This window comes from Sminthopsis crassicaudata, chromosome 4 (assembly GCF_048593235.1).
Source record: "Sminthopsis crassicaudata isolate SCR6 chromosome 4, ASM4859323v1, whole genome shotgun sequence".
NCBI lineage: Eukaryota > Metazoa > Chordata > Mammalia > Dasyuromorphia > Dasyuridae > Sminthopsis > Sminthopsis crassicaudata.
The window spans coordinates 8,961,999-8,988,498 of NC_133620.1; the positions used below are offsets into that span (position 1 = coordinate 8,961,999).

The following is a 26,500-nucleotide window of genomic DNA, read 5'->3' on the forward strand; positions in this document are numbered from 1 at the left end:
CTAAGCTCTTCCTTCCACCTAGTTTCCATCCATGCTCTCTCCAAATGCACCCCCCATCAGCCCCAACCTTATTTTTAAAGGATCTCCTCGGACCCTGCCATCATCTTAAAGTTCATCCTATATCCTTCCTCCTCTTTTCAGCTAAATTCCCTGAACAAGCTGAATCCCCCCTTCAGCCTTCCCTTCTGTCCACTCTGGCTTCACCCCTCACCCGACACTACTCTCTCTCCACAATTCCCAGTGATCGCTTAATAGTTGTTCAATGGTCTTTCCTGGGGCTGATCCTTCTGCACCCAGCAGCTGCATTTGACTTTGTGACCACCCTCTCCTCCCCAATACTCTCTCCTCTCCGGACTCTCCTTCTGTCTCCAGGATTTCTCCCCTTTGCTGCCTCAGTGTGCCTTAATGTAGATATTTTGCAAAGCTCTGTCTAAGATCCCTTTGTCTCGGTAACCATCATCTCCCATGGGTTTGGCTTCACGTGGGTGGCTCCTTTGTGTACATAAGCCCTGCCCCAGTCTTTTTTATGGACTTCAGCTCATGAGAATGTCAGATTGGGTATCCAGGAGACAACTCACACTCAACCAATTCCAAATGGAACTCTTTGTTTCTCCCCAAACCCTACTCTCTTCTATACTTTCCTAGGTTCTCCGAGCACCATCGTTACTCATGCGCTTCAATTTATAACTTTCAGATATCTAGTCCTCGCTTCTCACTTCCCAGCCTCTCGCGTATGGGATCCTTTGTCTCCATTTGCAGATGCCATATTTGTTCAAGTATTACCTCTTACCTAGACTATTCAAACAACCTTCTCCTTATACTCCAGTTTCCTTCCTCCAGCTCATCCTTCACAGGGCTGACAAAGAAAGCTCAAATCTATCTGGGGAACATCCCTGCTCAACTCCTAAGGCCTTTAGGAAAAAAACATAATCTCCTGTCTAGCTTTTTAAAGCTCTGGACAACTTAATCCCAGTCAGTCTTTAAAGACTCAGTGAATGAAGATCTCCTTCTTCTCTGCTCTCCAGTCAAACCAGCCTTTGCTCTGGTCTTCACACTTAATAGAGGATCTTCCATCTCTGAACCTTTGCCAGGGCTGTGCCCCCTCCCTGCACAGATAGGGGATATTTGTGCTCTCAATTCCGAACTTCTCGACTTCTCATTATGGAATTTTTTTTCTTTTCTTTTCTTTTCTTTTCTTTTCTTTTCTTTTCTTTTCTTTTCTTTTCTTTTCTTTTCTTTTCTTTTCTTTTCTTTTCTTTCTTTCCTTTCTTTCTTTTCTTTCTTTCCTTTCTTTCTTTCTTTCTTTCTTTCTTTCTTTCTTTCTTTCTTTCTTTCTTTCTTTCCTTTCTTTCTTTCTTTCTTTCTTTCTTTCTTTCTTTCTTTCTTTCTTTCTTTCTTTCTTTCTTTCTTTCTTTCTTTCTTTCTTTCTTTCTTTCTTGCTTTTTTTTAATTTTCAAAGCATATGTAAGTATAATTTTTTAATATTGACCCCTGAAAAATCTTGTGTTCCCTTTCCTCCCCTTTCCCCCATCTCTTCCTCTAAGTGGCATGTAATCCAATATATGTTAAACATGGTAAAAATATATGTTAAATCCAATATAAATTCATACATATTTATACAATTATCTTGCTGCACAAAAAAAAAAAATCAGATCAAAAGGGGAAAAATGAGAAAGAAAATAAAATGCAAACAGACGACAAAAAGAGGGAGAATGCTGTGTTGTGATCCACACTAAGTTCCCACAGTCTCTCTCTGAATATAGATGGCTATCTTTGTCACAAGACCATTGGAACTGGTCTGAATCACCTCACTGTTGAGAAGAACCAGATTACGGAACTCTTTTGTTCCTTCCGATGTTGGTGGGGATTGTTCTTCTGCCTTTTTATGCACTCTTGTGGTCTTCCATGTGAGACTGGGATCAACTTGGGAGGAGAGATCCTAGTATATTCCTAGAGCTTGGCCCAGGTCCTAGAACACAATAGCTGCTCAATAAATACGGATCGACTGATACTGCTTGAGATTAGTTAAAACATCCCTCCAGAGATATACCCTGGGCCTTGCCACCCACCCAGCTGGGGTAGAGCTTACCCATGCCCATGTCCATGAAGCTGGGCACGCTGCAGTGTACTAGATGCGTGCCAGCTTTCCCCCCCATCCCAGGGATACTGGTAGACATGACAGTCGAATTCAGATGTATTCAGGATTCTACTCCACACCCTTCCTTTGTGGATCCAGAAGACTGTGCTAGAAATAGTGGGGGACAGAGAGGCAGATTTCAGCTCAGGAGAGGAAACAGCTTCCTTACTGTTAAAGCTGAAAGTGTATCAGGATGCAGGGGGAGGCAATTCCTCCCAATTAATGGAGGTCTGCCTTTTGTCAGGGGAGTTTTGTCCATCTGTTGGGGAGCAGGGGAAGGGAGGAAAGAAGTGGGAAGAAGAGGGGAAAGGTGGGAAAAGGAAAGGGGGAAGACAGCTGAAAGGAGTGGAGGGGAGGAGAGGGAAGGAGAAGAGGGAGGATGGAAAGGAGAGGGGAGCAAGGGAGGGAGGGGAGGGAGATGGAACAGCAGAGAAAGGGGGGTCAGAACTTTCATAAGCTACACCTCTCTGTGCCTCAGTTTCCCCATCTGTAAAAGATCAGCCTCCAAGACTGCCAAGATCTGTCTAGCTCTTCCAGGCACCCTGTCCCCGGGAGAGGTTTCTGGGCCACTTCTTGGTCCTGCGGGCTGGAGGCCCACTGGATAACTTTTGTGGAGCCCCTGCTTGCCGGTGTGGTGGCCCAGTCGGCACCTTGATCAGAGACAGGGGGGCAGGCACAGACCCGCCCGGCCAGGGAGCAGCTCATGGGAAGCAGATTGAATGGCCAATGAACTCTGGGACCTGCCAGGTAATTTCCCCGCGGCTGGAAGCTTGGTTGCAGAGCTGGGTCGTGTGCATGGGGCCATCTGGGGCCAGCAGCGGAGGGAAGTCAGCACATAGTTCTGCGCTGAGGTCCATTTCCCAGCGGCTCGGGCCGTTGTGTTGTGTTTTGTTTTAAAATGAAACAAGACCAGGCCAAGACTTTTCTGTAAACAGGCTGCCTTTGACAGAAACCACAGTTCCATCCCCCCGGGGACGGGCTCTATCTCTGGGCCGCCAGCGAGAGCAGCTCTCTTCTCCCGGAGTCCCTGCCCGTCAGCTGTGGGCCAGCCACTTCCTCTGCTCCCCCCTCCGAGATCAAGTCACGCTGGAGGCCCAGTAAATTCCAGAGCCCCCACACTTCTGAAGGAAAGCTCTCCTGGAGCCTGGCTGCGGGGCCAAGGGGCCTAGCCAGGCTCCCCGAGAGCCAGACTCCCGAGCTTAGCAGTGTGGCCCCTCCCGCCCTTCTGCCCTCGCCAACCACAACCTCTTCCTTCCTTCCTTCCCCTTTCATCAGCTTCCAGGGCTCTGCGGGCACTTTTTTCCTTACTCTATTATAGGGCTGTTCTTAGGAGTAAATGGAGCAGGACCACCCTCCCCTCCCCACAGGGGGCTTCAGGGGACCCCCAGAGAACATCCCATGCTGCAAGCTCTGTTCCCAAGAGACCATGGAACGGGGAGATCAGAGTCCCAGACTTACATGGGACCTCGGAGGGAAGCTCGCAGAGTGTTTTAAATTCCACAAAGTAGCTTACATGTATTAGAGCCTTGCAACAAGCCCATTTTTCAGAGGAGAAAACTGAGGCTAAAATAAGTTCAATGCCTGGACCAGGATCCCCTAGTCTCAGATAGGATTTGAACCCAGACACTCCTGGGTCCAGGACAGACACTATCTGCTTTGTCACCTACTTCCAAAAGAATGTGATATCCTGGAAAGCTCTGGATTTCACAGGACCAAGGTTCAGCTATGGGCCCTCACACAAGCCTCCCGACCTTTGCCTGGTTGGGGTTTCCTTATCCATGTGATCAGGGAGCTGACCTGGCTGGCCTGGGGGTCCAGCTTCGAGTCTCTGGCCAGGAAGCCTTTGTACAGAATTTCCCACAAGGGATTATCTGCTCATCTGAAGACTTCCAGTCAGGAGCTGCCTGTCCCTCTCCCTGGGCAGCCCAGGACTCTTAGTGGCTGGCCAGTCAGTCCTGTCCCGCTCCTCTTGACCCCATTGGCAGATTTCTCGGCCAAGAGACCAGAGCGGTTCGCCATCTCCTCCTATTGCTCCTTTGAGAGATGAGGAAACGGAGGCACACAGAGAGACTTGCAGGGGAATCACCGCTAAGGCTGGATTTGAAGTCTCTTCCTGACTCCAGGCCTGGAGCACTACTCACGATGTCCTCTGCATTGACAACTGCAGATTGGGTTCCTAGAGGCCAACTGATACCCTGAGTAACTGGGGTAATGCTGCCCCCGCCCTGTTTACAAGCCCCTACCCGGGTGCTACCATTAACAATTGACTCAATTAACTCTCAGCAAAGACATTTCCTCTGATGAAATTGCAAGAATAGTCATTCCCCATAATGCCCCCCAAACTGGATGTGTATTCCCCACAAAGATGCAAAGCATTCATGACAAAGGCCACTCCAACTTCAGAGCCCAAGGGCAATGAGGCACTGTGGGTAAGTGTATAGCTAAGACAACTCGAAATTCTTGGTGTCGAAGGGCCCGGAACTCTGTTCTCTTAGTAATGTCCACAGGAGATTCTTGTTGGCTGCGAAGTGCTTCCTGGGAAGGTTGCACACCTGGGTTCCCGGAGGCTGCCCCTCTCTCTAACCGACTTTCTTCTCTGCTTCCAGGGTCACGGTTTTGGAATCTCATCCCTCCCTTCGATGAGTCCTCTCGGAGCGCGTCTCTGCTTCCCAAAAAATGTCTCCTAAACTCCCAGGTCAGTGTGATGGAGTTGGAAGGGAAAATGGGGTTTGAGAAGAGAGAAATTTCCTTCTCCTTCCCTGAAGGGGTTTCTTTCATAGATAGCTTCCAACCTTCACTTTCTCCCACTCTCCACTCCGAATGCTTCCATTCATTCCGAGCTTAGCTAATTAAAACCCCAGAGGGATCCAGAACATGGAGACATCTTTTACAGTTAATTTAACACCTCATTAACACCTTGTCTTTACATTCTGGTCTTTCAGTGATTTTATCGACCTCCTCCATTACAAAATAATGCAAAGTAATTTAAATAGGAAAAGAGTGTTCCAAATGGCGTCGGGGTGAAGAGGAAGACAGACTTTTGTAGAAGGCGGGGCCTGAGCTGTGCTTTGGTAACAACTGGAAATTCTACCAAGTGTATGAGAAAAGGACCAAAATGTCCAGCGAGGAAACACGGAAAGGAATTATTGATTAGCCTGGTGCTGTCAGCAAAGCATTCTACTTAACAGGAATGAAACTAGGTCCTATCCTAAAGGAGATCTAAACAAGCAAAATCAAGGAAGCAAGGTAGCAGGATACAGCGGGAATGCTAGTTTGGAGTCAGAGGACTGGAGTTCAGATCCCCCCCCCCCCCCCACTAAGTATCCATGTCACTTCAGTTTACTTATCTGAAAAATGAGGAGGTTCCAGTTCCAGGATAAAGGATAAAATCCTTTACACACACACACACACACACACACACATAATAGAGAAGAAACTCCTCTTGAAAAATACATTATCTAGCACATCATAAAATATCAGTTGTGTTGTCTTTAAAATATGTGTGTATCTAATACATTGTTGGTGGAACTGTGAATGGATCCAGCCATTCTGGAGAGCGATTTGGAACTATGCTCAAAAGGTTATCAAACAGCACACCCTTTGACCCAGCAGTGTTAGTACTGGGCTTATATCCCAAAGAGATCTTAAAGAAGGGAAAGGGACCCGTATGTGCCAGAATGTCTGTGGCAGCCCTTTTCATAGTGGCTAGAAACTGGAAGATGAATGGATGTCCATCAATTGGAGAATGTCTGAGTAAATTATGGGATATGAAGGTTATGGAATATTATTACTCTATAAGAAATGACCAACAGGATGATTTCAGAGAGGCTTGGGGAGACTTACAGGAACTGATGCTAAGAGAAGTGAGCAGAATCCTATCATTATACTCGGCAACAACAAGATTATACGATGATCACTTCTGATGGACGTGGCTCTCTTCAACAATGAGATGATTCAGGCCAGTTCCAAGGATCTCTTGATGGAGAGAGTCATCTACACCCAGAAAGAGGACTGTGGGGAACTGAGTGGGGATCACAACATAGCATTTTCATTCTTTTTGTTGTTGTTTGCTTGCATTTTGTTTTCTTATTCATTTTCTTTCCTCTTTGATCTGATTTTTCTTGTGCAGCAAGGCCTTTTATTTTTATTTTTTTATGATAGCTTTTTATTGACAAAATATATGCATGGGTAATTTTTCAGCATTGACCCTTGCAAAAATTTCTGTTCCAACTTTCCCCCTCCTCCCCTCCACCCCCTCCCCTAGATGGCAGGTAGTGCCATACATGTTAAATACAATACAGTTGTTATACAGTTGTGAGCAAGAACTTTTCTATACAAGGTCAATGCTAAAAAAAATTATCCTTGCATATGTTTTGAAAATAAAAAAAACTTTAATAAAAAAAAGTAAATAAAATATGTGTTTATGCATACATTAAAATACACATTAAATATGTGTGGGGGTATATATATGCTGGGAAGATCTCTGGCTCTGAAAAAAATAGGGAAAGAATATAAGTATTGTTTGAGGGGATCTGGAGAAAAGGGGAAGAGGCAGTTAGGTGGCACAGTTGACAGAGAGCCTACCCTGGAGTTAGGAAGACCTGAATTCAAATGTGGTCTAGCTGTGTGACCCTCAGCAAGTCACTTAACCATGCTTACCTCAGTTTCCTCACCTGTAAAAATGAACTGGAGAAGGAAATGGCAAATCACTCCAATATCTTTGCCAAGAAAATCCCACACGGAGTCGTGAGACACAACTGGACAATAACAACAAAGAAGAGAGGAAAGGATTAAGTTGGGGATTTTGATTGTTAGCTTCTATGTTGTTCCAGCTTTTGTCCAGCTGCCACAAACCTGAAGCCAGAGAAAGGCTGAGCTTTTCATTTTCTTTTCTTTTTTTATAGTCTTCTGCTTGCCACATTTTCTTTTATGAATTTCAATGGATCTGTGATCTCCATGAGTGAGGTTGCAATCCATCCAAGCCATCGTGCTTTCTTTTACCGTATGACTTTATTGCATGTGCTCAGATAAATTCTCCATGGGTGGTTCTCCTCAGCAAGTGAGGTGGGGGGCCCCTTCTCTTGGCTTTACATGGGTGACAAAGGGAACACAAAGGCTGCCTGTCCTTCTCCTTCATGACTGCAGGCTCCTACACAGGAGGCTCTTGTCCCTTGATACACCAGAACAATTTCCTCCCTCCCCACAGGACCTCATCATCTGTGGGGAACCCTCCATTTGGACTCCCTCCAGGAGAGCAGCAAATGTCTTTGGGGAGCATACAGTTTTATTCCTTGCCTGCTATTTGTAACTAGAACACCCCAGAGCAGAGCTGTGATCACCAAAATCAAGCTGCATCTAGCATTGCAAAGTTTAGCAAGCATTTTACATGACTAGTCTCAGCTGGGAGGTAAGTGCTCCAAGTCTCCACTTTATAGCGGAGGAAACTGAGACACGGAGAGATTAAGAGCTGCCTAGCTTTCCTGTGCTTGCATGTCTGAGGTAGTATTTAGACCCACATCTCCTAGGATTTCATTGGAGGACAGTACTCACTGTACCATCCTTGTGGTCATGAAGTGCTAAGGATTCCATTCAGTTCAGTGTTCCAACAAGTGTTTATTTCTTGTGTAATGTTTGTTCTGGAGCTCCTCTGCCAATCCTCACTCGAACTACTAGATCAGCCTTTCTGAGAGTAGCTACTCTATCTTCCCTGACGGTCCTAAGGTTAAACCCTAAGGGGTTGAGGGTGGTTTTTCTGGTACTGGAGTTTACAATCCCCTACTAATTATTAGTTGAAATCAATTTGTCAAGCTGACAGCTTTTAGAAAGAGGTATTTATTAAGGTGACATTATAAGAACTGTTGATACAAAAAAAATCCTCCTTAAAATCTGTGATATATTCGTCACCAGGCTATATAGTGTCAGTCAGTCAATGAGCATTTATTAAGCACCGACTAGATGCCAGGCAGGCAGCTAAATGGTGCGGTGGATAGAGTGCCGGGCTTGGAGTTTGGAAGACTCGTCTTTCTGAAGTTCACATCTGGCTTCAGGCACTTGCTAGCTGTGTGACTCTGGGCAAATCACTTAACCCTGTTTGCCTCATCTGTCAAAAGAACTGGAGAAGGGAATGCCAAGAAAATCCCAAATGGAGTCATGAAGAATTGGACGTGACTGAACGGCTTCAATTTCCTAATCTGTGTTAACCAACAGGGGGCATTACGGACCACTAACTTTATTCTATTTATACACACCCTGTCAGGTATGAATTTAGCTCTTTCTGGAGGGATAGGAAGAAACAAAGCACAAGGTCTCCTTGCCTCTCAAGAGCAGGCCATGTTCCTCTCTCACGTGGCTGTGTTCCTCTGTTGGGTGGCTGAGTTCCTCTCACTGGTCTCCTAGGCGTGGCTACTATGGAATAATCCAAATGAGCTCTTTAACTTTCACCTATGGGAAACACCCACATCTTTCCTTTACCAGTGGTATTTCATGGAGCCCAGTCATACAGTCTCGCCATAAGGAAATGACCATGCAAACAGAGATGGGCATGCAAACTTCATGGTATTTCACTCTTTTGATTTACACTGAGGATCTCTCCAACCACTGCATTCAGTTTCAGTCATTTTCAATCTGACTCTCTGTGATCCCATTTGGGGCTCTCTCTTCGGGCAAGAACAGGTGGCCATTTCCTTCTCCTGCTCATTTTGCATATATAAAAATGGAGACACAAAAAGTGAAATGACTTGGTCAGTCTCACAACTGGTAAGTGTTTCGTTTGGATTTGAACTTAGGTACCCTTGACCCTAGTCCTAGCACTCTCTCCATTTCCCCACCAGCTGCATGACCTCCTCTGACTATGTGATCCAAGTTTTCTTCCTGCTTTTGTTTTCTCTAAAATCATTTCCACTTAATCACAGAGTATTTCTAGGGCTACAATAATAGAATGTGATAGTCGCAGCTCCACTCTCACTGATGGAGAAAACACTTGTTACAAAAATGTTGGTCCATCTTTTTTTGTCTGTTTATTTCCATCCTTTATAGTTTCCTCCTAAAATGCTCTTGGGATAGATCTGGCTAAATGGATTCTCCTGCCAAGCTTTCTTTAAACTTGGTTTTCCTTCCCTTCCTATATCTGTTTTCCAAAGCGATACTGCTCATACTCTCCCACCAACATCCTCCAGCAGATTCCACAAATGACTTCATAGTCAAAAATGCCGCCGGTCTGCCCGCCAAATTTCTCTTCTTGTTCGGACTTTGCTTTTTGAAGCTTTGCCAAGTTTCGTGGCCTCTTCAGCGTGGCAGCTGATTTAGTTACAGAGGTTTAATATCAGCTACATTTCCTCAATAAACTCAGGGTGAAAATTCCTTCAACCAAGACAGAATAGTCTTATGGTCTTGTCCAGTCACATTGGAGTACCAGGATGCTGAATTATGTCCTAAGGGGCCAGTGGCCAGTGCCCGGCCAAGGTAGGACTTGACCCCTGGTTTTTCTGATGCTCTGAGTGGCTCCATGCTGCCTCTCTGTGGCATCAAGACCTTGTTGAAATAAGGAAAGGCTGGCACTGTTTGGATCGCACTCCTTGTTTTCGGTTTTATTTTTTTCTGATTTGGTATGATTTTGCTCTTTGCTCTAAAATGTCGGTGTTTTGACTATACAAAGATAACTGATTTGGCAATGACTTTCTTTACACATTGGCAGCCATTTTCTATTCAATTATCACTTCCTTTTTTTATGTTGTCTTTCAGGGCTGGACCTCTAAAGAAAGGATCCACAATGTATAAGAGTGAGAATTGTGTCAGGTCTCCAAGTCTTTGGATCCTTTTATTTCTTACTCATAGAGGATTAAAGTGTAAGAGAAAAGGTCACTGACTTAATCCAGTGTGAGGAAGCTGATCTTTCTCTGACCTCATCATAGAAAAGAGCCAAATAATTAACTGTTAAATTGATTGTAAAAAGTTGAGCCATATCAAGGGATCCTTTTATGAGTCATGAATAAAAACCTCTAGGGAAGCAAAAAGGAAGCAGTGTAATGGCTGCAGAATGATAGGCCATATCTCCTTTTAAAAGGTGGTTTGGTGAGTCCAAAAGGGAGCTTTATAGAGAACCCAGTTCTTTCTGAGACAAGAAGAAGATAGAGAGGAGCTAGAAGTTCTAACAAGCCATGGGGTGCTAGAAGGGTTGAAGCACAGATAGAGACAACTGTTATAAAAGGAAGAAAAAGGAGAAGAAGGAGAAGAAAGAAGGAGAAGGGGGAGGAGGAGGAAGAAGAAGAAGAGGAGGAGGAGGAGGACCACCAAGACTGAGAGAAAGGGGTGTTAAACCAATCTAGAATGGCAGCAGTGTCTGCATAGCAGCTTTGTTGAATTCTCGATGATTCTCTCCATCCCAGATCCCAAGACATAATTCTATAATTTCTTTCTCTATTTGACTTTCTTCATGGGAGCTTGAAGTCTCTTCCTCTGAGCCTAGGAAAAATTTGTTTGCCTTTCTTTGTTTTAAATGGTTACTTTGTCTTAATAAAAATATTAATCATAACATCTGCTAATTGGGATAGTGGGAGCGCAATTATTGGGAATATAGGAAAAAGGAGGTAAACTGAGGATGGAAAATCACCAGAGAAGACATAAAGATAGATCAAACATAGAGGTATTTTGCCAAAAGTTTCATCTCTGGGTGGTCATGTAGAGCTAATGAAAAGACAAAGAAAATTATAAAGTCTTGGGTACTTCTTCCTTCCACCCCCCTTTTGGTGATTCTACCACAGTTACTGCAGAAACAAAGGGCCTAAAGACTTTTTTCCTCTTTTGTTTCATAAATAGCCATGATCAAATATCTCATTTCTAATTGGATGTTCAAATGCTGAAGATCCTCCTAGTATTAAATCAGGCAGATTCAAATTATTGTCAAGACTATGCCCGAAGCTTTACAATATGGCAGAAACTGCCTACATTTAGGTGTTATTACCACGTACTTCTAGAGAATAATGTAACTTCCATATCATATTGATATCTTGCTATATGGACTCTTTTAGAGGGTTTTTTTTAATTCTAGAAAATAGTTCCATAAAACTATTAGAACTGGAAGGTAACCGCCATCTATCGATCAGCATTTATTAAGCATCTACTATGTGCCAGACACTGTGCTAAGTACAGGGGATACAACCAGAAGCAAGTGATAGTACCTTCACTCGATGAGTTAACAACTTAATAGTAACAATCTTGTTTTTTTCTTGAGGAAACAGACCTAGGGAAATGTAATTCAAGGATCTACAATAAATTGAAAGTATCAACTGGAACCACTCTAACCCATGAGTAAAAAGGGTTCCCCTCACTACCACAGGCAGCTGTGGCTTGAAGCTCGCCAGTAAATTGGAACTTATTTCTATTCCATTGATGAGAAGGATTTTTTTTTTCCTCTACCCAACTCAAAAGAATCTGTGAGTTCACCAAGTTAGATGTTCTCTCCAGTGATGTTGGTGAAGGCAGCTAGGTGGTGCAGTAGATGGAGCAACCTGCCTGGAGTCAAATGTAACCTCAGACACTCACTCGCCGGGCGACCCTGGGAAAGTCACTCTATCTTGTGTGCCTCAGTTTCCCCATCTGTAAAATGAACTGGAGAAGGAAACGACCAACCACTCCAGTATCTCTGCCAACAAAACTCCAAATGGGGTCACCAAGGCCTGTCTGAAAAATGACTGAACAACAAAACCAAGCTGAGATGCCAAATAGAAGTCATCCATACCTGCTTTCTCTGTGTGCCTCTCTGCTCTGTACCCAGGCTTGTGGTTTGGACCAGCTTAGCCCTGGAGGGCATCTGTGGATTACTGCAAGATTTGGGCTCCTCTTTCACATGCTCATTGGCTAGTTAAACCCGTCAATCTCAGTGCCCTAGGGCAAAATTGTAAAGGTTGTGTGTTGCATGCCCACCTCAGAGAGAGGGTACTCAATGAATAATATGTCTCAGAGTCACAAACAAGCATTTTATTTCCACACACATTTCTAAGCATTCTCAGCAGGAAAGAATCAGAGCAGGTCTTAATCCAACAATTTGAACAGAATTCGGTAATATAACAACCAGTACAAACTGCTTATAAGAACATAAAACAGTTCGCAACAGTGCTCATTAAAACATTTTACCTTTCACCTCAGCTCAGCACTGACCTAACAGCTCTTGGTGCACTTCTGCTTGTAAAAGGTGGGCCTGATGGAAAGTGCCTTCCATTATGGAGACTGAATGTGGATCGAAGCAGAGTATATTCAGCATTTGTTTGCCTTTTCTTTCTCATGTCATCCCCACACCTTGTCCTGATTTTTCTTGCACAACCTGACAAACATGGAGATTTGATTCAAAGTTCTGAACATATTTAACCTATATTGGATTGCTTGATGTCTTGGAGAAAGAGGAGGGAAGAGAGGAAGGAAGAACACTTCAGAACACAAAATCTCACAAAAATGAATGTTAAAAATTATTTTAAATGTATTTGGAAAAATCAAATGCTATTGAGAATAAACAAAGTTGGTGCAGGCAATCGTCTGGTGGTTAGCTGTCCTCTCTCTTTTTTTTTTATTTATAAATTTTTTTTGACAGTATATCTGCATGAGTAATTTTTTTATAACATTATCCCTTGTGTTCATTTTTCCAAATTTTCCCCTCCCTCCCTCTACTCCTTCCGCTAGATGACAGGCAATCCCATACATTTTACATGTGTTACAGTATAATCTAGATACAATATATGTGTGTAAATACCATTTTCTTGTTGCACATTAAGTATTAGATTCCGAAGGTATAAGTAATCTGGGCAGACAGATATTAGTGCTAACAATTTACATTCACTTCCCAGTGTTTCTTCTCTGGGTGTAGTTGTTTCTGTCCATCATTGATCACCTGGAAGTGAGTTGGATCTTCTTAATGTTGAAGATATCCACTTCCATCAGAATACATCCTCATACAGCATTGAAGTGTACATTAGCTGTCCTCTCTAAGGTAGGAGCTTCTCCAGTCACCAGCCAGGTGCCACTTGTGGGACCTTCCAGTCTCAGACACATTCATCTCCAGATACTTATTTGCCCCAAATCAAGGAAGAATTTACAAGAAAGGCAGAGGTGGCAGGTTCTAACCTCCATGGGAGGGACATCTCTCTCTATGGATGTTCATTGCAAACAAGAGCCATACACCCCTTTACTGTATGTACAGTCTTGGGCTATACTAAGAGTTCTGGTGTCCAGAAATAAGGGAGGTGGGGCTGCCATTGTAATCTGACCCAGGCCCCCCATAACTAGAGGAGTGAATCTAGATCTGGACACCATGGACTTCAGGAAACTCAAAGTCATGGCCATTGTCATTATCAGTCCAAGAAAGACAAAGTCGAAGAGGATGACTGTCATCTGAGGACTTGAATTCAAATCCCACTCTTGATACTTACTATCTACAGGATTTAGGCAGCTTGATTATTAATTTCCTGGGACCTCAGTTTCCACATCTGTAGGATAAAGAAATTAGACTAGATGGTTTTCAAGGTGCTTATGACTATGTTCTTTAAAAAAAAATGTATCACTAGTGTATATACAAATGAAATTTAAATTATTTTTAATAGCAAATAAAGTGGGTTTTTTTGAGTCCGAGTCTCCCAGTATCCACTGTCAGGCTCCTTTAACTTAGGAGAGGAACTGGAGGCAGAGCAGTATGCAGGGAAAGAACACAAGTCTGGAAAAACCTCTGAATCAGGAATCCGATGTTTACCAACTGTGGGACTATAGCCAAATCAACATTCTGAGTCTTAGTTTCTCCATATGAAAATTAGGCTAATGAGAACATAGGAATATGTCATAAGAAAGCTCTTTGTGAATGTAAGCTATCATTATTACATACTTGGCATGAGACAATGTAAAAAGAACCGGATTCAGACTCTGAGGACTTGAGTTCAAATCCAGCCTCAGACTCTTACAGCTATATGACCACGAACAAGTTATTTAACCACTGTCTACCTTGTTTCTTCTTCTATAAAATGGAGATAATAAGAGCACCTATTTCCTAGAGTTGTTATGAGGCTTAAATGATACATTGTTTGTAAAGTGCTTTTGTAAACTTTAAATGTTACATTATAGTGGTAGTGGTAGTAGTAGTAGTAGTAATTGTTGTAGTTGTAATAGTAGATGTAGTAGTAGCAGTAGTAGTAGTAATAGTAATAATAATTGTTGTAGCATTGACAGTTATAGATATAGAAGTAGATGTAATAGTAGTAGTCATAGTAATGTCAGTAGCAGTAGTAATAGTTGTAGTAGTAGTAACAGAAGTATCACCAGCAGTAGTAATAATTGTTGTAGTAGATATAGTTATAGCAATAATAATAGTAGTAATAGCAGCAATGTTGTTATTGTAGTAATAATAGGTGTAGCTATAACAGCACTTGTAGTTCTAGTAGAAGTTGTGATAGTAGTAATAGTTGTAGTAGTGGTAGTAGTAGATAAAGATGTAGTGTCAGAAATAATAGTAGAAGTAGTAGTAATAGTAATAATAATAGCAGTAGCAGTAGTAATAATTGTCATAGTAGAGTAGAAGTAGCAACAGCAGTAATAATAGTTGTAGTAATAGTAGATGTAGTAATAGTAATAGTAGCAATTTTGTTATTGTAGTAATAGTAGATGTCGATATAGTAGCAGTAGTAAAAGTAGTAGTAGTAGCAGCAGTAGTAGTAATAACAGTAATAATAATTGTTGTAGCATTGACAGTTCTAGATATAGAAGTAGATGTAATAGTAGTAGTCATAGTAATGGCAGTAGCAGTAGTAATAGTTGTAGTAGTAGTAACAAAAGTAGCACCAGCAGTAGTAATAATTATTGTAGCAGATATAGTTATAGCAATAATAATAGTAGTAGTAGCAGCAATATTGTTATTGTAGTAATAATAGGTGTAGATATAACAACACTTGTAGTTCTAGTAGAAGTTGTGATAGTAGTAATACTATTAATAGTAGTAATTGTAGTGGTAGTAGTAGATAAAGATGTAGTGGCAGAAGTAATAGTAGAAGTAGTAGTAATAGTAATAATAATAGCAGTAGCAGTAGTAATAATTGTCATAGTAGAGTAGAAGTAGCAACAGCAGTAATAATAGTTGTAGTAGTAATAGTAGATGTAGTAATAGTAGTAGTAGCCATTTTGTTATTGTAGTAATAGTAGCTGTAGATGTAGTAGTACTAGCAGGTCTATAGAAGTAGTAATAGTTGTTATAGTAATGGTAATAATAGATGTACTTATAGTAGTGATAATAGAATCATCACTACTATAGAATAGAATAATAGTCACAGTGATAATTGTTATAGTAGTAGATGTAGTAGTAGTAGTAATAGTAATAGTAGCAATAGCAGTTGAAGTAGATATAGTATAGAAATAGTAGTAAAGTAAAGTAGCAGTAGCAGTTATAATAGTTAGATATAGCAATAGTAATGGTAGTAATATTGTTATTGTAGTAATAGTAGATGGAGATGTAGTAGTAGTACTACTACTACTACTAGTAAACCTGGTCCTGGGCAAGTCACTTAATTTCTGCTTGTTCAATTTCCGTATTTGTAAAATAGGAATAATAATATCAGCCATTTCCCAGAGTTGTCATGAGAATCAAATAAGTTAATAATAGGAAAGTGCTTAGCACAGTGCTGGGCATATAATAAATATTATGTGAATGTTAGCTAATTTATTTTATTATTATTTAACCTGTTTGGGCCCCAGTTTGCTGGCCTCTGAACCAAAAAGTCTAGATGAGTAGCCCCGGAAGCACATTCCAACTCAAAATCAAGTCTTTCTATCAGAGTTTTTGAATTTCTAGAGCCAGCCTTTCAGCAAGTCTGGTTCCAGAGAGGCTCCCCTCCCTGCTCATTTGCATAGGATTTGTATTTTCCGGACATTATCTGTCACTTAAGAGCACATGTTGGTGGCCTCTTTGGCTACTTGAATCAGGCTTAATCAAAACCTCCTTTTATTTTAAAAATGAGCTGGATTTTGGCGTTAGTGAATCTATTGAAGCGTGAAATTGAAGGACTGTGGTTGGTGGGGTGGTTCACATGTACAGGAGTCACTGATTCTTTGTTTTTTTGTACCTAAAATGGGAACAGCCTCTCCTGACCTGTATAAACACAGGCCACCCAGATGTGCAAGCCTGAGAAAAAAGCAACAAATTAATAGTAGGGGCAGAAATCCAACCCTGTAAGATGGATGAGAGATGTGTGGTTGATTCCCATTTAGGGGGATCCCAGGATGGTAGATTTACACTTGAAAAGCCCCTCAGAAGTCAGAGAGACCAATTCCTTCATTCACTGATGAGCAAACCGAGGCACAGGGAGGGTGAGCAGCAGATCCTGCGCCACAAGTCACAGCAAGGCTTCTCTATGTTGTAATTGATACTATAAAGCTAGCAAAGTGCTGTACATCCATTATCTCATGTAAGCCTCCCCAAATCCCTGGGAGATGGACACTAGAGCCATTTTGTGTAGAAGGAAACTGAGCCAGAGAGGAACTTGCCCATGGTGGCGGACCTGATTTGAACTCAGATTTTCCTGTCTTTGAACTCTACGTTGCTATTCTAATAAGTGGGATCCCCTCAAATAACGGGGGTGCTCTACCTTCTTCTTAACTAAGGCACTCTCTCTAATTTCTGTTCCCAAGCACAAGAACTGGAACTGGGATTTTCTGTCCACTTAAATGAAATTAGTCTCTCCTCCCCCTCTTTCTCCTCCTCCTTCTCTTCTTCCTCCTCCTTCTCCTCCTCCTCCTCTTCGTCCTCCTTCTCCTTCTCTTTGTCCTGGGTGACTATGGACCAACTTGCTTAGCCCATTGCAATCTGGGATTCCTCAGTTATCCCATCAACATCAGGTCATCCACACCAATGGGCCCTTTCTGCTGACAGACAGCCCGTGCTGAGCCTCAGCTGCATGGGGAGAGGGGGGGTTGGGGAGGACAAGGAGGCACCTGCTATTCCTGCAGAGGTCATTTCATAAGTCAGGTGGCTCTTCCTGGAGCTCACCTACTTCCTCCCCAGTGTTTGTCCACCGCGCCCGCCTGCTCGGAATTTATTGTTTTCATTCTTCCACAAAGGGCTGGGAAGTCCCTGGGTTTGCTCACGTTGGACAGTCAGAGGAGAAAGGAAATAGCTTGGACAGAGAAGAAAGGGCCAGCTGTTGGGGGCTGGAGCTTGGCCGAGTGTGGATGTGTGTGTACCTGTGTGAGTGTGTGTACATGTGTAGTATTCATGTACGTGTGTGAGTGTGTATATGTGTGCAATGTTTATGTGCATGTGTGTATATGTGTGTGAGTGTCTGTATAAATGTCTGTGTATGTGTGTCTGTATGTATACGTGTGTATGTGTAGGGGTGTGTCTGTGAGTGTCATGTGTATATATGTGTGTGTATCTGTGTATTATGTATATGTATGTGTGTTTATATGTGTGTCTGCATGTATACGTGTGTATGTGTAGGAGTGTGTCTGTGAGTATCATGTGTATATATGTGTGTACATATGTGTATCTGTGTATTATGTCTGTGTGTGCATGTGGGTAAGCCTGATGTCCCAGCAGAAAGGTGGGCTCTGTACCTAGCGAGCGCCCAGTGCTGAATCTCTCAGCCCCAGAGGATGCTGGGTCCTCCCCTTTCACGGCCTTTTGCTTGATGCCGTTACTATTTTGCCCCTGCTCTCCTGCCCTGGGCCGCGGCTCCTCAGCCGGCCGGCCGGGTGGGTCTGTCCCCTGACCTGTCCTGCAGTGCATACAAAACGAGCTGCCCCCAGCAGCGCCCGGCGCCGCTCAGAGACAAGGGCGTGAGCCGGCCATGGACGCCTCACTCCGGCCGGGGGAGGTCGCTCAGAGAACTGCTGGATGAGGGAACGAGAGCTCCAAGAAGAGGGGACGCGTGGGAGGCTCAGGCTGCACCGGCTTCGTCCGCCTGTAATACTGGATCCTTGTCCTTGGAGTCATAGAGTCCAACTGTCGGAGGCTCGTGCCCCTGTCCAGCAGAGTCATCCCCGCGTCCAGCCCTGCTATGGTGCTGATAAGCGGCTTCACCCCCCCACACACACTGGGCTCCCCAGGAGCCAGGAGCCATTGTCAGACCCACTTCAGAAAGAGGGACACGAGGGGGCTGAGCCGGCCGGTGGGAGGTCACCCATTGTGGGAGGCCTGGCTTATGGTAGGGGACTGCTGACCTCTGGGACTGATTCTCCTGCAGTCACTGCCCATTGTACCCCCTGGCCGCCTGATGCTCAAGTTCCTCCTACCATCACCCAACCACCTCTACTCTTGGAAGCCCACCGGTGGTCTCCTCTCCCTCACCCCGGCCCCATTCATAAGATAAAGCATTCATGAAATTCTGGCTTGAGTGGCCTGGGCTGGGCTCCTCCCCACCCCCTGCTCCACCTCCCTGGGGAGGAAGCCCCTTTTCCCCTGCTCTGCCCCTCCCCCTCCTGTGGTTGTGCCCCTCAGACATTCTGAGGCTCGCGGGGAGGGCAGGCTCCTCCGGCGCCCGGCTGTCCCAGGGCTGACCCCAGCAGTCCTCTTCTGGACGTGGCCCTGAGAGCCGAATCCCTTTGTCACATATTTTTTAATAACAGGAAACCCAAGATTTCAGTGACTTTTGCTTAACCCGTGCCTCCCCCTCCCCCTCTCCCGTGTCCCAACTGCTGGGCTCCCACCGGCTGCAGAGGTCCCAGGAGAAACCAGGTTCCGGACTTCGTCTCCCTGAATTCAGAGCTCTCCACAGAAGGAGTGGGTTACGAGACTAAGCATTTACAGAACACCTACTGTGCGCCAGCCCTGTGCTAAGCCCCCCAAATGTCACATCCATCGATCCTCCCCACGGCCCCAGGAGGTGCATGTGGTGATGGTCCCCATTTTGCATGAGGGAACTGCTTCAAGAAAGGCCCGCCTGCCCAGGATGGCAAGCTGCCAAGTGTCTGAGGCTACATTTGAACTCAGGGCTCCCGGACCCCAGGCCGTTCGCCTGTCTCTACTGCGCCACTAGCTGCCCGTGTACCTTTGGTCACGAGGCCACAGGCTTGTCCAGAAATTCAAGAGCTAATGGCCTTGGAACACTTTGGAAAATGTAAAACGCGTCCTTTGTTCCATTGTTATTATTGTTGGGGTCAGTCCACGCCACGAGCATTTATTAAGCACCTACTGTGTGCCAGGCTTTGTGCCAAACTCTGGAAATTCAAAGAAACATCCCTGCCCTTCAGCTTCCCCAGTCTCACTGGGGAAGAAAATGTAACGTCTGGGGACAAGACACATGCGAGATAACGGGGGTCAGGGACCCCAGTCTCAGGGGCGCGGAGAAGGCTTCTTGAAGAAGGGCTGGGACAGAAGGAGGGGGCGCCATTTGTGTCCAAGCGGAAACAGCACCCGAATCTTCCTTCTCTGCCCACAGCTCCATCTTCCCTGAAGACCCCTTCTCTGGATTTTCTCCTTCCTCTGCTCGTCCTCCTTCAGTCAAAGCCCACCCGCAGCTCCTCCACTCGGGCTTCACCCGAGAGGGCAGCAGATTGGCTCAGGAAATCGCCCCGGTCACCGCCTCTGCCCCCGGAGGATGGACGGCCAGCACGGTTAGAGAGCGCTCAGCTCGGGCCTGCGCCAGCTCTCATTAGTGCCGCTTTTTGTATTTTCATTTTGTCAAACGTTCCCTCCACTCGGAGCCCCTCCCTTTTCTCCCGGTGGGATTTTAGGAGATGGGCTTCCTCTCCGCGGTCTCATTTGATCATCTCCAAAGGGAGGGGCTGGAAGCGATGGTCCCGGAGGTCCTTCCCCCTCTGGCTCCTGAACCACAGTGGAGACAGGAAAGTCTACACTGGGATGTGGACCTGGATTCTCAGCCTTGTTTCCTTCTGGTCCTTAACTGGTGGAATCTTGGTGGGGAGACAAGCCACCCTGTGTACTCCTGCCAGAGCCGGCCCTTTATCCACCTACTGAAAAACGAAACGGTTCCTGGCCTCCAAAGCTCCCTTCCAGGGGGAGGAAGCCCCATCCAGGTAAGCAGTAGGACACATACACAGTAAATATAACAATTCTGGTAAGGAAGGAGAGGGATCAGGAGAGCCTTGTCGCAGGAGAAGCAGCGCTCGGGAGCTCGGGAGCAGTCCCCGTGCGGGGACAATCTGTGGCTTTCTCTGTCTGGCTGTTCCAAGTGGTCCAGAGCATCGTGGGGCTTCAAGATGGAAGGAATTCAGTCCCCTCCTTTCATAGGTGGGGAAGCTGAGGGCAGGAGGCCTGGAACATCTTGCCCAGGAAGCAGGGCCAGGGGCAGGATCTGAGCCAGCCGCATGCCTCCCCGCTGCCCGGAGCTGCCCCGCATGGGGGGCGGATGGCATCAGCCACATTTTTAATATTTAGAAGGCTCTGAATAACAGCGACATTTCACTCTCCCCGGGATAACATACCTGAAGTATTTAGAAATGAGCAAGGAAGAAAACTTCCCGGCTGACCATCCATGCTGGCTGTTGGCCACTTCTGAGCTGCTGGGCTGTGTTTGTGCCCTGTGGCCCCCCTGCAGGTCTCCAAGACATGGGCCGGTCACCATGGCCCAGCCCCTGCTCCATTTCCAGGATCCCTTTCCTTTTCTCACCAAATCCTGTCCTTTCTCCAGAGGCCCTTCCTAAATTCCTGGGAAGCTCAAGGCTTGGGAAAGAAGAAGAATGCATACAGATGATTTCCAACAGAATCAAACTCCCCAAAGCCGCAGGGGGATTTTCTGTACACAATTTCCTATCATGGTTCTAGAAAGCGTCAATCCATCACAGCTGGGGCAATGACTCAACAGGAGTGGAAAATTGGGCCACTTCATATTCAAAAGGCACTCCCTGTTGGCTGCAGGAACTGAGCTCGACATTCAATGCCTGTTGAGACCCAGAAGCCAAACTAGTGGGATTCCAAGAAATCTCCGACCTTTCCCATGAAGAGCATGGGGAGGGAAGCTTGGGAACCCATGCTTTCCTCTGCTGGAGGACAGAAGATGGAGTTGGAAGCACTTTTTCTTCTTGTATCTGTAGCATCCAGGCTCCGAGTGCTATTTGGGACATCATCTGTTCAAAACCCAGCCCAAACCCCAACCAATCTTAGACAATTGGAAGGGTAAGAATTAAAACCCAACACCCAGGGACCGCCTTGGGAGGAAGCCTTCACCCTGAGGTGCCGGGCATTTCCCACATCTTCCAAGGAAGCGTGAGTCAAATTCCTCCTAAATCTCTCCATGTGCCCAACACAGCAGAAATCTGTTCAAATTTACGGCATCCGTGTTGAAGCCTGGACTCTAACATTATTCTGCTTCATGACCTTCCCCATTAGTCTCCGCAAGGCAGCGAGGGAGCTGTCACACAGTGACATCTCTTGCCACCTTGGCGTGCCGTGGGCAAGGTCGGAATTCCAAACGACACAGCTGGGCCACTTGCCCTCTCTCTCTGTTCCACAGGCCTAGCCTCCACCTGTCCACAGTCCCAAGTGAGAGCCCCCCTCCCTGCTTTTAGACCCCCTCACCCAATTGGAGCCTTCTCTGGATGGCATTACCACACCAGGAGCCTCATGTAGTCCAGAGAATGCTTTCCAATGCAAGCATTGTGGGAAATGGAGTCCACAGAGGAATCATTTGCAATCTAAGCTTCCTCGAAAGAAGGGAAGGTTCTCAAAGTGAAATAAAAAGGAGATGGCAGAAGTCAAAGGCCATCCCTGACTCTGAAGGCCTTCGGTGTGGGGAATCTGCTGGATTTGCCCAGACAGTCCATGACACTTCCAATAAGGACCATTTGGGAGAATGTTTCCCCTTTTACATTAAGCCTAAATATGATTCTTGGCTCCTGAAACCCATGGTTGTGCCCTCTGGGGCGAAGAGAACACACAACTAATTCTTCTTCCACTCAAAAGCCCTTTGAATATTTGAAAACAGCTACAACGTCCCCTCAGTCTAAATTTTCCTTTCTCCAAAGTAAAAATCCCCAGAGGCTTGAACCAATCTGGGGGAGAACGACAAGGTCACACAGCTAGTAAAGTGCAGAGTCAAGATTTGAACCCGTGGCACAGTGCAAGGAGTCCTGGGGTTGGAGTGAGAGGAAATGAGTTTGAAGAGGGACCCTGCCACTCTAGGGATGCATGAGTCCGGCCTCCATCTCTGACTCCAAGCATGATGGGAAGCAGGGGGCAGTCACATCAGATTCTCAGCCTTCTCACAAGGTGGATGTTCTCTTTGAAATGGATTTCCCCACTGTTCTGCAGGCAGAAAAAGAAGCCTGAAAAGGGAGCTGAGCTCAGCTTCCAAAGGGAGACACCCCCCCCAAGTCCCTGTTGTCGAAGTCTCCATCTGCAGGAGCTCATCCCTGAAGGGAGGGCTAAGGGGCGAGGGTGCAGGGGGGCTGGATTTCACCCCACATGCTACACTATCCTATGAGGTATTCTCAGTGACCCTGTGACTTTGATGGAGTATAGCTTCTAGGGGAAACAGCTGTAAGGACGTCTCCCCCTCCCACCTTAGAGTCCTTCTGTTCTAACAATCTGTCAATGATTCTAAAATCTTCTGGCTTTAGAATCAGTGATCCCGAGGTTCCCACCCCCACCTTAGAGTCCTTCTGTTTTATCAATCTGTCAATGATTCTAAAATCTTCTGGCTTTAGAATCAGTGATCCCGAGGTTCCCCTCCCACTTTAGAGCGCTTCTGTTCTAACAATCTGTCAATGATTCTAAAATCTTCTAGCTTTAGAATCAGTGATCCTGAGGTCCCCACCCCCACCTTAGAGAGAGTCCTTCTGTTTTATCAATCTGTCAATGATTCTAAAATCTTCTGGCTTTAGAATCAGTGATCCCGAGGTTCCCCTCCCACTTTAGAGCGCTTCTGTTCTAACAATCTGTCAATGAGTCTAACAATCTGTAGCCTGCTGAAAAGACCTGGGACAAGGACAGAAGCCCGCAGAATGAAGATCTCCTACTCCATAAAACTGCAAGGGGACAAGGGTCAAAAATCTTTTCTTTCTTTTTTTTTTTTTAATATTGAACTTGAAAAATATCAATACAGAACTGATGCTGAGTGAAATGAGCAGGACCAGGAGATCGTTGTATATTTCAACAATAGTATATGATGATCAATTTTGCTGGACGTGGCCATTTTCAACAAAGAGATGAACCAAATCACTTCCAACAGAGCAGTAATGAACTGAACCAGCTACAGCCAGCGAAAGAGCTCTGGGAGATGACTATGAACCACTCCATAGAATCCCAATATATCTATTTTTGTCCACCTGCATTGTGGATTTCCTTCACAGGCTAATGGTACACTAATTCAAAGTCTGATTCTTTTTGTACAGCAAAACAACTGTTTGGTCATGTATACAAATATTGTATTTAACGTATACATATTATTTAACTTATACATATGTAACATGTATTGGTCAATCTGCCATGGGGGGGAGAGGAGGGGAAAAGTTGGAACAAAAGGTTTCACAATTGTCAATGCTGGAAAATTATCCATGCCTATGTCTGGTAAATAAAAAGCCATAAAAAAAAAAAATCAATACACAAACCTTTCAATAAACAAATAGCAAATAGTGTCTCAAACCCGAGCCAGGAGCCCTTCCAAACCAGGCATCCAGATTCAATTAAAGGCCGGGAGTCTCTGCTAAATGCTTCCTTCTACTTAGGCGCCCAGTTGGGGTCCTGGGAATTCAAAGGAAAAAATCCCCAAGCAGTTTTTGCCCTAGAGGAGCTTACATTCTAATGAGGTGCTGATGGGGGAGGGGGAGGCAGATGGAGAGTTAGGCTGCTTTGTTTGGGGAGGAAAAGGAGAAGCTTTCACTGGGATGGGCGGCTCAAGTGAGTCTTGGAGGGAGCAAAGAGCCAGAAAGGGAGGAGGGAGCCAAGAGCAGAGGGGAGGAGGGAGCCAAGAGCAGAGGGGAGGAGGGAGCCAAGAGCAGAGGGGAGGAGGGAGCAAAGAGCAGAGGGGAGGAGGGAGCCAAGAGCAGAGGGGAGGAGGGAGCCAAGAGCAGAGGGGAGGAGGGAGCAAAGAGCAGAGGGGAGGAGGGAGCAGAGCCGAGTTTTAGGGAACCAAGTCTCAGAGGTGGGAAATACCAAGCAGGAATAGATAATGGGTTAAATGGAGACTTGTGGATTATCTCTCTGGGTCTCAATTTCCTCTTCTAGAAAACGGGGGTGGGGCTGGCTTAAGCAAACACTAAATTTCCTCCTCTCTCTAAAATGAGGATTCTAGAATCTTTGTTCCCAGACACCTAAGGATTCAGGGCATCTACCTGGCCCAGTGGAGAGAGAGCTGGGGCTAGAGGTAGGGAGCCCTCTGGCTAGGGATACTTCCTAGCTGTGAGACTCTGGGCCAGTCACTCAATCCTGTTTGCCTCAGTTTCCTCAGCGGTAAAACAAGCTGGAGAAGGAAACGGGCGAGCATTGCAGAATCTTTGCCAAGAAAACCCCAAATGGGCTCGGAAGAGTCAGACAAGACCGAGAGACGTGACAACCACCAAAGAACTATTTGGGGAATTTTCTCCTAGTTATTTTAGGATCCCCTGCTTGGAAGTCTTACAGCTTTCTCTTCTGAGTATTGTGCCAGGCATGAATAGGATGGAGGGCACGAAAGGGCATTGTGGGCATGAGAGCCAAGGGCGTCCCAAAATACTGTGACAGGGAAAAGATGAGGAAGATGGCTATAAATAAGAAAAAGCTGCTGCTGCTAATGATGATGATGATGAAGGAGATACAGCGACAGAACATGATGGCGGGAAAATGATGGTAGTGAAGGTGATGAAGATAAAGGTTATAGAGAGGGAGGTGGTGATGATGATGATGATGAAGAAAAGGGTAGTGGTTCTGTCACTTTAATTCTCCGGCCTGTTCCCTTCTCTGTAAATTTAGGAGGTTGAATCACATGACCTCTGAGGTCCCTTTCAGCTCTAAATCTATGACGAACTCAAAAATGAATCTTATCTTTTACCTGATAATGCAGACAGGGCAGATGGGACTTGCCTCCAGGAAATGTCGTCTGGAGAGATTGGAAGTGATTTACTCAGGAGCAAGCACATCTCCAGCCCCAAGTCAAGCTATGAACTGGGAGATTTCCTGGCTTGAACAGGACCTTTCATTGACTGGGGAGGCCCTCAGCTGGGGCCCAGAACAGGTAGACTGGGACTAGAGGATCCCACTATTTTGAAGACGCAGGGATCTCTCTGCGCCCTGCACTGGCTGCCCCTCATGCCCCTGAACCTCTGGAGTACCTAATTTTCTTTCTTTTTTTTCCCCTGAGGCTGGGGTTAAGTGACTTGCCCAGGGTCACACAGCTAGGAAGTGTTAAGTGTCTGAGGTAGGATTTGAACTCGGGTCCTCCAGAATTCAAGGCTGGTGCTCTATCCACTGCGCCCCCTAGCTGCCCCAGGAGTACCGGATTTTCTTGAAACCTGTTCTCAGGTAGTAGCATCTATGAGAGAGCTGCCTCATCCCCCGGCTCATTCGTACTCTCCCCTTTTTGAATACTTTGTGTTCACATTTTTCCTCTCCAAAAATTGCTTTCAGAGAAATTAGAATGGGGTCTTTGAGGGCCAGGAGGAGATCGTTTTTGTCCCTGTCTCCTTAGTGCCTAACATGGTGTCTGGCATACAGGAAGTGCTTAATAAGTGCTTGGGTGTTAATCTGTGTAAACCTTGTGGTCTTGTTGGTCTGTGCGTTGTATCTTCAGGGTAACCTGTAAGGCCCTGACTCTAATCCTTCAGGGATGTGTGTGCCATTGCTGAGGAGATGGCACCTTGTGGCCGGTGAGATGCTGAACTGGGACTTGTGGGGAGAGTTTTGTGGCGTATTCTGAGACAGGGTGCGTGAAAGGGGAGCGCAAAGAAGCAGCTGGGAGCTCATGTGGTACCAGGTGGAGGAGCCCACGAGGACTTCGATGAGCTGCTTGAAGCAGCTGCTGAGGGTGATGATTGGTGAGATAGCCTGGAGCCCCTCCCCTCAGACATCACCTTAGTCCTGGGCCTCTGGGCTGACCCAGCTGCTGCTTCTTGTTGTTTGTGCTTCCTTCTCCAGGGGACCCAGTGCATGCAAGTGAAGTAGATTATAGAGACTGAGGGCTGGGCAAGGTCACCGGCCTCACTTTCCCCTCCGGAGCCATTTGGGTCCAGGGGCCAGAGGAGGCAATATCTGTGAGGGCTGCTCTGGTTATTTCACCAATCGTTGCCTTCTTGGGGCAGTAGATCCCTCCATCATCCTTCCCCACACGGCACCAAGACAGAGGATAATACCTGCTTTCTTAAAGATCTCTTTGTTCCAGCACCTTCCCCACCCTTTCCATGAAACTCCTCCCTGCAATCTCAAAACACATCATCACCAGCTGATGGAACTGCCATGATATCTCCATGGCA

At 45.6% G+C, this 26,500-nt stretch overlaps 1 long non-coding RNA gene across 2 annotated transcripts in view; it reads left to right on the top strand.

Annotated features, from left to right (window-relative positions):
- Positions 1-12,652, top strand: part of LOC141541515 (uncharacterized) — a 14,689-nt gene extending 2,037 nt beyond the window's left edge. Inside the window, exons 2-3 of one of the 2 annotated variants that reach the window (XR_012481826.1) lie at positions 4,744-4,832; positions 11,374-12,652. This is a non-coding gene — a long non-coding RNA (uncharacterized LOC141541515). Of the gene's footprint in view, positions 1-4,743; positions 4,833-5,079; positions 6,593-11,373 lie in introns of those variants that run through there. The other variant, XR_012481827.1, reaches the window with a different exon arrangement.
- The last annotated feature ends 13,848 nt before the right edge of the window (positions 12,653-26,500 follow it).